This window comes from Symphalangus syndactylus, chromosome 17 (genome assembly GCF_028878055.3).
Source record: "Symphalangus syndactylus isolate Jambi chromosome 17, NHGRI_mSymSyn1-v2.1_pri, whole genome shotgun sequence".
In the NCBI taxonomy this organism is placed as follows: Eukaryota; Metazoa; Chordata; class Mammalia; order Primates; family Hylobatidae; genus Symphalangus; species Symphalangus syndactylus.
Genome location: NC_072439.2, coordinates 58,529,497 through 58,541,747, shown reverse-complemented (window position 1 = coordinate 58,541,747; position 12,251 = coordinate 58,529,497). Strand labels below are relative to the sequence as shown.

General features: G+C 38.6%; 1 protein-coding gene across 6 annotated transcripts in view; it reads right to left on the bottom strand.

Moving 5' to 3' along the window:
• KCNAB1 (potassium voltage-gated channel subfamily A regulatory beta subunit 1) overlaps positions 1 to 12,251 on the bottom strand; it is a 500,607-nt gene that overhangs the window by 40,865 nt on the left and 447,491 nt on the right. The gene's annotated exons all lie outside the window — the stretch shown is intronic.

The following is a 12,251-nucleotide window of genomic DNA, read 5'->3' as shown; positions in this document are numbered from 1 at the left end:
ACCCTTTGTATCTATATCAATTGAAGAAACAAGCCTTTGGGCCTATCAGAATGTGATGTATTAGGCAACATACTCACTAAGAATAGTTTTCCTAATGTTCATTGAGTTGCTAAAAATAAATTTAACCAAACCCCACCAGTTCTACATGGCATCTAATATTTCTATATTCATTCGTGGAACAGTTATTTTTATACTTGGAATCATCTGTCATTGCATTGCAGATATCTGACTCAAGTCTTAAATTTCTGATCTTTTAAATTGTGTAAATGTCATCCTTATTGGTCAGACAGATGGATGTGGAATCTTGACACATAACTTCTTATTCTATTATCCTGTCTGGAGATTTTTATTTATACAACTGTCTGTGTATCAGCTTCTTGGGACAGGCTTTTAACTATTTTAAAAGGAATTCTGTCTTGTAGATGAAGGAATAAAGCAAGAATCTTAGCAGAGGTTTGATAAGAGTAAAAAAATATTTACCCTAATGAGATTTTTCTGCTGGTAAATCCAGTTTCATGCTGTAACAGGAAGCAATCTTCATTGCTCCTTTAATAGTGTAGAGCTGGCCTTCCTTCCTGGTTGTGCCATGGCACATGTCTGGAAGGGGATGCATTCTTAATGTTAATGATATTAAAACCTCCACTTAACTCATGCAGCTCACTGGCAGTCTCAAATGCATTTTAGTACTGCAGCGCTTATTTATATTTGTCAGATATCTGGTAACTAACCAAAAGGTAAGTTTAAAACTTGATATGTTAGAATAGATTGCTTTTCTTAGTTTTTCAACAGTGAATTACCCAGTAAGGAGGAGTTTAATATTTTAAACATTAATGTTAATATTTTAAAACAAAGCATCTGTCACTCTATATGTCAAAATGTGAGGCTGGCCCAGTAGTGGCTGGGCAACTGTCACTGCAAGGGCCATTACAGAAGAGGCTGTCCTGTCTCCATGGGTCTTCCCTGGGATGCCCCATTTTATTTTCCTTGTACCTATTTCACTGTTTGACACATTGTCTGGTTGTATCTGAGGCCCTTAATCTCTTTCTTTGGGACTTTCCTTGCTGTTTCTGAGGCTCTTCCCTATTCCCCATACAGTGTTGGCTGTTTTCCCTTATTTTCTCCATTAGAATCTTCTGCTAGGGAATGATTCGTCAAGGTTTATCATGGTAAGACATTGCTTCTACTACATGACCCCCTAAAGTGGCTACAAAAACAAATAGTATTAGATAGTTTTGGGTTTATCATAAAAATGTATGCAAACGTTCTATACCATATGTATTAGTCTATTTTCATACTTCTATGCTGGGTAATTTAAAAAGAAAAGGAGTTTAATGGACTCACAGTTCCACATGGCTGGAGAAGCCTCACTCTTATGATGGAAGGCAAAGGGGAAGCGAAGGCACGTCTTACGTGGTGGCAGGCGAAAGAGCATGTGCAGGGAAACTGCCTTTTATAAAACCATCAGATCTCATGAGACTTATTCACCATCATGAGAACAGCACAGAAACACCTGCCCCTGTGATTCAATCACCTCCTACCAGGTCTCTCCCAAGACACGTGGGGATTATGGGAGCTACAATTCAAGATGAGATTTGGGTGGGGACACAGCCAAACCATATCACCATAAGAAAGAAATTGATTTAAAATAATAATAATATTTTTCTTGACAAATCTTTACAAATATTGTGCCTTTACAAAACTGACATGGAGAAAAATGCCACATATTTACTCTGTGGTTTCTTCAACTTGCTCCCTGCCTCCCAAACCCATCTCTTACACACAAACACATTTCCTTGTGCTTCAGGAGAAACACCTGCCTGGTTGTGAGGCAAAGGGCAGTAGGAAGGAGTCAGTGACAGAAAATGTGTAATGTATTGTCCTTCTCATGGGCTCCACATTCATCAGGCACAGACTCCAGACTCCTAGTTCACCCTAATTCTTTATGGTCTGAACTTTTGTGTTATCTTCATGAGACATTTTGAGATGCTCCCTTACATTAATATTAAGGGTCTTTTACCTTCCGGGGTATTAAAATGACAGTTAACACATGTGGCACCTGTAATGTGCCTAGCAATGTTCTAAACACTTTACATGCTAACTATTTTATTCCTCACAGCAATATTATAGAATAGGGTTATTACTGTTATTCTTATTTTGCACATGAGGAAACTGAGGCACAACAAAGGTGGGTAAATTGTTCAAGGTTACCCAGCTAGTAAGTGATGGAGCTGGGATTTGATAGCAGGCAGTCTGGCTCCAGTCTGCTGTTGTTCACAGAGAACACTTCAGCAATTTAGAAATCAGCAAACTTAGTATTCCATTGTGTGTATGTATCACATTTTCTTTATCAAGTCTATCATTGGTGGGTATTTAGGTTGGTTCCACATCTTTGCTTTTGTGAATAGTGCTGCAATGAACATACGTGTGCATGTATCTTTATAATAGAATGATTTATATTCCTTTGGGTACATACCCAGTAATGGGATTTCTGGGTTGAATGGTATTTCTCCCTCTGTGTCTTTGAGAAATTGCTACGCTGTCTTCCACGACGGCTGAACTAATTTACACTTCCACCAATGGTGTAAAAGTATTCCTTTTTCTTCACAACCTCACATACCATGGAATACTATACAGCCACAAAAAGGAATAAGATCATGTTCTTTGCAGGGACATGGATGGAGCTGGAGGCCATTATTTCTAGCAAACTAATGCAGAAACAGAAAACCAAATACCATGTGTTCCCATTTATAAGTGGGAGCTAAATGATGAGAACACATGGACACACTGCAGGGAACACACACTGGGGCCTGTTGAAGAGTTGAGGGTAGGAGGAGGGAGAGCATCAGGAAGAATAGCTAAGGGATGCTGGCCTTAATACCTGGGTGATGCGATGATCTGTGCAGCAAACCACCATGGCACACGTTTACCTATGTAACAAACCTGTACATCCTGCACATGTATTCCTGAACTTAAAATAAAAGTTGGAAAAACAAAGAAAAAAATTGGCAAACTTGCTTGTAACCAGCAAGGTAGATCAAGAAGCTTTGACAGAACATAACAGGTTACATTGAAGGAATGAAATGTTAACTCTTGAACTTCTTTGGGAACCCACAGGAACCATATTCTGCTTCCTGAGGTCACTTACTTCATACAGATGGCTGCTTAGTGTGTGTGACTACAAGGCACTCCTCTGTGACACAGCAATGCAAAGAGTCTCTTTTCCCTACTTGGCCTTCATTGCCTTGAAACTTTCACACATGAATCTCTTTCAACATAGGAATTTGACAGGACAGATATAGAACAGTGGAGAAAGAGGTCATTAGTTCCCAAGCTGTCTTTCACTCATAAGCTGTTGTCTACAATAAAGCAGGAAAAGATAAGTGCTGAGTAGAGAAGGAGGCACCATGCAGAATAGATGAGAAAGGAGGGTGTTTAAATTTAACTAAGGGCATTAGGATGGCTTCCCAGGGAAAAGTCTAGGGAAACACTAGCAGCCCTAGGAGCCATGCTCTTCCAAATTTTTTATTATGCTTCCCAATCAGTCAAACAAAAGGACATAAATAACAAAATAATGCTAGTAATGAATTATAAGTCATAGAACAAAATCAGAATCTATGAGTTCATATTGATATAAATAAACAAATAAATGAGGAAGAAGAGAGAGCTCTTTTTTACAGCAGAATGCCAATCTGCCCCCTTCCCCTGCAAATGTTGAAAGTGTGATGGAAATAGAAAACCACCTTGGCAAGCACAACAGCGCTGGTTTCAGGCAAGAATCACTGATGAACGCCAAAATTAAGCATCATCCTGATGAGAAACAGGATATTGGCATAGTTTCAATGTATCTCCCCCAAAGACACTTATTAATTACTAAAGGTAACTTTACAGTGGAGAAGCCTGGTAGGTACCACCATAAAACCAAGTGATCAAAGTTAACCTCATCAGTAATGGGAAAACTAGACATTCTGCACCCTCTAGCATGATGTATTGGGAAGGATACAATATTATCTCTGTGGTCCTCCTGCCAAAAGTGCTTAATCTGAATTTAATCACTAGAAAATGCCTGAAAAACTCCAACAGAAGGACATTCTACAAAGTAGTCGATAGTCTTGTAAAGTGTCAAAATTATAAAGACAAAGCCTGAAGAGCTGATCCAGCTTACAGGAGACGAAAGACACATGATGAGTAGCTGCAACGTGTGATCTTGGCCAGAAAAGGATATTAGTGGGCAGCTGGAGAAACATGAATAAGACTCAGATTATATAATATTATTGTGTTAATGTTAATCTCCAGGTTTTGATAATTCTAAATGGTTACGGAAGATGCTAACATTTGGGGGAATCTGGGTAAGGAGCATATAGAAATTTTTTGTGCTATTTTCCTTACTTTTTATGTCTGAAATTATATCAGTGGAAAGTTTAAAAATAGACAAAAATACATACAACAAATAGAAACTCCAAAAAGAATAACAAAATTTCAATGAAGGATTCATTTTTTAAAAAAGAAAAAGGATGCTGTAAAATAAAAATGGTAATATTTTCTTCGTATCCTGCAATGGGTTATCTGGCATAGCCCACTTTGGTGGTTACTGAGGAAGAAGTCAGGCTCCCTACAGCTTGTTTAGGAAGAGGTGGGTGGGGCTCAGTGGAGGGATCTGGTGAGAGATGGGTTGGCATCTGATCAAGGAATCTGGGCTGGAAAAACTAGCATTGGTTGTGTGTTTCTAAACCCTAAGGACTGTGTCTGGACTTTGACAGACCCAGTCATATTTAATACTGACCACTCAAAACCACTGGTATTTTTATCCCATTTGTGTGGTTATTGTTTTACTCTTTAGCTTTATCAAAGTAATACATGCACAGTGTTTAAAGAGTCAATGCTCAAAGGCTTGTAACAAAAAGCAGCAGTCCCTTGAACTCTTCCCATGCACTGCAGAAGGAACTACTTCCAATTTAACGTAGCTGTGCACTCTGGTATTAAGCTCTGTATTTCCCAATAATATTTATGTATTGCTCTCTTAGTTCAGCTTTTTGAGACATTATCTATTGACCTCTCCTGGAGGTGAAGGCTTTAGCTTCCTCTCATATATCCTTCAACACCCGCTATCTTATTAATATATTCATATCTCAACTTTGGGTTAAGTTCATATTTTGTGTTTTCACTTTTTTAGTGGCTTAAACATTTTATTTCTCACAGCTTTGGGGATGTTGGACTCAGCTGGGTGTTGCTTGTGATTCCTCCTGTAGTCGTAGTCATACAGAAGCCGAGGTAGGAGTATCTGAATTTCTTCCCTAACATATCTGGTGCCTGGGCTGGGATGGCTGGAACAACTGAGGATTGGCTGGGTACTTCTCTGTATATATGGTGTCTCCATATGGCAGTTCAGGGCTTGGAGAGTGAGTGCTAAAAAAGAGTGGAATGAAAACTGCCAGTTCTTAGGCCTGGGCCCCCGAACTAATATAACATCACTTGTGTCTTATTGTTTTGGTTAAAGCTGTCACAGAGCATGTCCAGATTCAAGGGGAGGGGCTTGTACTTCAGAATGAGCAATTAAAAGAAGTAACCAATCTGTTAAGGCTTTTATCTCCTTTTTTATTCTTTATAGCACTTAACATGGTCCTGCATTTATTGTAGGTAAGAAAGAAACACTTAATTTACTTTTATTTTTTGAAATGGAATGTACCTATCACCAGCCAAATTAGAGGTGACATAGTTAGTATCTATTAATATATATTTTTATAGGAGCACTAGGGCTAGGAGTCAGAATTCTGGATAATTGGATTCTAGTTCTAGTTCCTCCAATAATTAGCTATGAGACCTGAAACAAATGACTTACATTCTTGTCTGTGTCTTGATGTTTTAAAAGAGGATGGTGTAATTAAATTTAGCCAAATTACATTCCAGAATCGAATAATTTCTCTGATACTATGCAGTGCTAATCAGGACACTTAAGAGTTCTCTATCTGGTTCTGTTCTTTTTATTGTTTCCTAATTTTATCACCTCCTATTTTTTCATCAAGGAATAATATTAGATAGCTAGCGTGTATTAAATATTCATTATTTATAAAGTCCTGTGGCCCTATAAGAGGAGTAAAAAGATCTCCAAAGCCAAATAAAGGCAATATAAGAAAACAAATTACAGGCTAATTTTGTTTATGAATTTAGGCATAAAAGTCCTAAATATTAGCTTACCAGATATAGTATGATATTTAAAATGATAAAATAATACATCATAAGCAAGTTAAGTTTATCTCACAAATGTAAGTATAATTCATTGTTTTCATTTTTATGACTAAGTATTTAATATCCATGGCTGAGCAAAGTAGTCTATAATGATTGTATTTCCTTTCTCCCATATATTTTCATGTTACCTTTCATTAAACAATTGCTTTATCAATTTAGTTTGATTTGGAGCTACAGCCGAGTCTTCCACACTTGGTGCAAAATATCTCTCAATACAGTTTTCCACATGGTCAAGCTGATAAGAAACTCAGTTCCTTTTTGTTTTCCTGGCAACATTTCTTCTAGAGCCCTCCATTGTCCTGCTGCAGTCTCTGCTGGTCACTTTCTGTGCCTGCTGCATAGCTGTCCTCCTGGAGTTTTCCTTCCCATTATCTGGAAAATTCTTCTCCTCCCTTTAATGAATTGGATCCCGTGGCTTCCACTTTGTGGCTTTATCTTTATGTGTTGGTGGAATACATTTTCCAGCAGCTTGTGGAGAAATTGTGTTTGAGAGACAGGAAAGTCAAAATGGCATTACTTCTTCACCCTTGGTTTGTAGTTTGCCCATCATCTTTTTGCTTAGAATTTTGAAGGCCTGCTTTATGGTGTTTTGGTTCCTCACGTTGCTGTTGAGAATCCCTAGGCTCCATCTTTTTTTTTTTTTTTGGATCCTTTTTGAGAAGGATTCATCTTTATTCTGGATCCTTCATGTGTGTATTCAATTAAATCTCTGAAATTTATTAGGATGCTTTTCTTTCTCTTTTCAGTTGTGAAATCTCATGATAATGTTTCTTTGCGTCAATCTCTATTCACTGTATTGGGTACTGAATGGGCACTTTCAATCTGGAGACTTGTGTTCTTCTGATCTGGAAATTTTCTTGTACTGTTTTGCGATAACACCCCCTCCTCCATTTTATCTGTTCTCTCTCAAGAGATCCTTCAATCGAAAAGATGTTGGACTCGTGGACAGAACCTAATTTTCTTATCTTTTCTCTCCTATTGTCCATTCCTTTTTCTCTCTCACTTTCTGGAATATTTTCTCAACTTTAATGTCCAGCATTCTAATTGACTTTTAAAAATTAGCCATTATATTTTAAATATCTAAAATCTTTTTCTAGTTCTATATTGTTCTTGCTCTTTTCCATCTTGTTTCTGTTCTATTCATGTAGTACCTTCTCTTATATCACCAAGTATATTATAGTTTCTTTGAACATTTCTGTATCTCTCTGCAGTACTCTGTTTTCTTTTTTCTATTTATTTGAGATTCTTTTCCTGTTAGAGACTTTATCTGAATGTCAGATGACCCTTGGGTTTCAGTTCACATTTAAGAATAAAGCACTAAAGTTGTGCTTGAACAGTGCTTGTCCACTAGTGCCATTCATGCTGTAATTTTCCAATAGGGTTTTCTTCTACAACAATGTCAATATCTGTTAGAATTTTTCCTGGGACAGTTAATTTTCTCCTAAGAGATAGTCTGTCTTCTGCATGGGGAGGGTGTGACCTGGCTGCTGGTGACCTGGATATGAGTGAGAGAAGGGGTCTGGGGTCTCAAGTCTCATAGTCTTTTTATTTGCAGCCTGGCTCCACCTTGCTCTGTGCCTGGTATCTCTCAGCTTAGAGCCTGTCAACTCAATGTCTCCAGTTAATAAAACTCCTCTTCCTTCATTGGAGGAGAAAGGCATGACACTGACTGCAGACCTGGGGACATGAGCTTTAGTAGCTCTGCATCCTGTTTTAAAGAACTACCTTGTTCCTAGTTCCTGCCTCACCCTCATCTTCTGTGACATTGGATTCTCTAATAGATGAACCATCCTGAGGTTGTATGGTACATATTAACTTGTTACTCATCTGCAGGCACTTAAAAAAATCTTTCCTCAGTTCTGCCAAGTCATTTATAATCCTCCATCCCTTTTCCATTTTCATACATATTGGTCTAGGTTTTCACTTTACTGACACTTTCATGAGAAATGAAGTTTCTCTTTCTGTTTCTTTGTCTCTGTGTTGTGTATTGGGTAGCTTTTTATTTTTTAAAAGGAAAGGGTAGAAGAATTTTTACTTTGTCCTGCTAATTCCAGATGTTTCTTTACTTTTTTCCAAATGAGGAAACTGCGAGTCAGAGGCGAAGTGGCTTTCACTCACCCACTCCCTCCTTACTTCACCAGAACTCTCTTGTCAATGTTGTTAAAGATTTCCACATTGTTAACACCAACAGACAATGTTCAGTCTTCATCTTACCTGACCTATCAGTAACATTTGATATAGTTGATCCCTTCTTCCTCTTTGATGTGATTTCTTTATTTCTTTCTTGAACACTACATGCTTCTCCCCATCCTCTCAATCTCTTAATATTGGAGAGTCCCAGAGCTCAGTCCTCAGTCCTTTCTTTCTATATCTTCTTTTTTTTTCTGCTTCTACTACTTGTGTGATTTCATGAATTCTCAAGGGTTGAAATACCATTCACATGCAGACAGCTCCCAAATTTATGTCTTCATCCCAAGATGGAGTTTCAACTTTGGTGTCTAACTCCCTACTTAGCATCTTCACTTGGCCACCTAATAAACATTTCAATCTCAAGATGATTAAACTCAAACCCCTGAGCTTCCCCACAGCTGGTTCTATATCAGCTTATGAATCCCATATCAATTGATGGCAATTCCATCCTTTTGGTGACTCAGGCCTAAAACCTTGGAGTCATTCTTCACCCTTTTCTTTCAGTCACACTCATATCTAATTCACCAGGAACTTCTGTTGCCTCTAACTTCATTATTTATCCAAACTTAACCACATTACACTTCCATGGCTAGTACCCTTATCTGAGCCCTATTCTCTCACCTAGATTGCTATAACCATTGTTTAACATGTCTCCCTGCTCCTACATTTGCCCCTATAATGTGTTCTCAATCCAAGGAGGGAATGCTTAGGAAGCTGGAGTTGGCCATTGAGAAGGTTGCCCCTATAACATATTCTCAACCCAAGGGGGAGGTATCCTTTTGAAATGTAAGTCAAGTCACATCACTTTTTTTGTCAAAGATTCAGAGAGCCCAAAGATCTGGTCTCTCTTATTTCTCTAAACTCATCTCCTTCTACCTTCCCCCTTCCTTACTCTGCTGCAGCCACATCAATGTCCTTGACATTCCTCAAACATGACAGAAGGCTCCCATCTCAGGGCCTTTGCACTGTTTCTACAGCCAGAAGCAGTCTCCTTATCTCTCTTACGGCTATTCACCTGACTTCTTCAAGTCCTTGCTCAAACCCTACCTTCTCAATGGCCAACTCCAATTTCCTAAGCATTCCCATTCTCATTTCCCTGCTTTAGTTTTTCTTTTTTTTTCATAGCACCTATCAGCATCTAATATTCTATACAACTTAACTTTTTGTTATTTTATTGTTTCTTATCTCTCCTGCCAGAAAGAATGTGCCCAACAGGGGTTGGGATCTTTGTCTATGTTGTTCTCTAATAAATTCTATGTATGCTGTGGTATACAGTAGACACTCAATAAATATTAGTTGGATATGAATAAATGCACAAGGCCAGGTTTTGCACCTGAGTGTTTATACTATGTCATGTTCTTCTGTGGGTCATCTGAGTACTATATGGTGACATTTAAAATGCATTATGTAGGTTTTTTGAGACAGGGTCTTACAACATTTGATCTCTGCTCAGGAAGAGAGTAGGGAAAATGGATGAGAGAAACAAAATTTCATTCTTTCCTCTTACCCATTTTTTCCTGTTTTTGTTTTTTTAATCTCCATTTTTCAGCATTTTGTTAAGTTTTACGTGAATTCTCTTGTCAGATGGGTTTATCTCCTATCTCATTAGGTAAAAACATTCATTTTAAAATGGTAATTGGGTTTGTTTAATTACCAAGCTTGCTTCTAGTTTCAAAGGCAATGATACAATGCCTTTCTGTCCTTTTTGTCCTTAATACAGAAGAATATTGGTAACACTAAGCTTTCTTTCCCTTCCTACTGCTTCCCTGTACAAACTGTTCCATCCATTGGCCCTTAAAAACAAACAAAAAAAAGGTTTTCTTGAATAAGCAAATTCTGAGCTGACTATATTTGGATTGTCAAAATTTTAAGTCTAAAAGTATCTTATTTAATTATCAGCAATTTTGTATGATTGGCTTCATTGAAGCTAGACACAACACACACTTTCCCTTCTGAATTTAAAACAAATACATAAAACTTAACATGGGGATACATTTAGAAATGATGGGTAAATTCCAGACTGCAGAGGTTGAGGCTTTTGTGGCATATAATATTTTCCACTATTTGAACATTAACAAATAATTACTTCCCAAAGTTAAAGTGACACCTCAAAAGTTTTCAGATTCCCAAGGAGGGTACGTGGGGTGGAGTAGTGGTGGAGTATGAGGGACGTCTTTGTATAATGTATGAATTTTATACAGGGGGCCAAGTGCTTTATTCTGTAACTTATGGAGACTCGAATCTTAAGCACACAAGGTTTTCCTAAACTTCCAGCTATATTGGACTTAATGGTATTTCCTTATAAAGTAAACAAATTTATTTCTGCAACTAAGAGTTAAATTTTTTTGGCATGTGCATGTGTAATTTAAGTCAGATTTAAACTTAGGTATTTAAACATGTGTAACAAGCATAACTAATGATAATGTAATCCTTCAGCTTAATTTTTTAAAATCTCCTACTGGTCCTTAACATTCAATAGAGCAAGTATCCTTTGGCCTTGATGAAAACTCAGACTGGTCCCACAGCTTTTCTGCTCATTCTATGGTAATACAGAGACCTAAAGTCATTTTAAGTCATAAGCACATCCTCCAACAATCTCAATCAAAACTTCAAACTCAAACTCTTCTCCTCTGCCCAAGCTGGGACCTGTTTAGGCTAGAAGACTACAGGAGTGTCAGGTATGTTTGGTTTGTCTGTTTCTCTATTTCTCCCTCAAACCCTTGTCCTCCGCCTTCATCCTCCAGGAGGCCCTGAAGGGCAGGACCCAAGAAGACCCCACACAGGAGACATTCGTAACTACCTTCCCTACCAGTCCCAGGAAGTCAGCACTCCCCTAGTGGTGCCACTAAGACAGATAGTCAGCCCACCTCTTTATCCCTGGATTTTCCAGGCATGCATCAGCTGCTAGGCCACTATACTCCCCAGTCACGGGGGTAATGTTTTAAACCATCTGAATGGCCTTGAAACCCCCATCCCAACCAGGGTGGCAATGAAGAGGCAGCCCTCTCCCATGCTGGGGTGGATGGAGCTCACAGCACAGTTTTCTTCATACATGCCCTTCTCACTAGATCCCCTTTACTCCCCCCTCTCAACTTGTATATTTTTGAAGCCAGTGAGGAGCTCCAGAGTCACCGAACAGAGAGTAGGGGAGGAGCAGAAGGGAAGGCTTCTCTTTGTAGAAGAAAACCAACTCCTAAAGAAAGAGGAGCTGATGGAATCAGGAAAGCACCGTCTCACAGCCCTCCTTATAAAAGCGGATGCAGGCAGGGATCCTTGGTGGATGCTAAAATGAGGTTGTGGGGGACAGGCTATTCACATAGTCTCAAATAATCACATTCTAGGTTATTTATTAATTATAAAGTTAAAAAGGTACTGTCACAGGGGAGAAACCTGGCAGACATCACTTGAATCAAGTGATCAACCTGAACAGGACCAGGAATGGGATGCAGCAACCCTCCTGGGCCCTCAGAAACCAGTGTGGATAATACTATGGAATAGTACGCAGACAGAAAAAAGAATGAAATCATGTCCTTTGCAGCAACATGGGCAGAGCTGGAGGCCATTATCCTAAGTGAAATAACTCAGAATCAGAAAATCAAATACCTCATGTTCTCACTTGTAAGGGGGAGCTAAACAAGGGCTACACAAGGACATGAAGATGGAAATACTAGACAATGGGGACTCCAAAAGAGGGGAGGGTGGTAGGGAGGCGAGTGTTAAGAAACTCCCTATTGGGTACAATGTTCACTATTTGGGTGATCAGTTCACTAGAAGCCCAAAGCTCAGCGTTATGTAATATACCCATGTAACAAACCTGC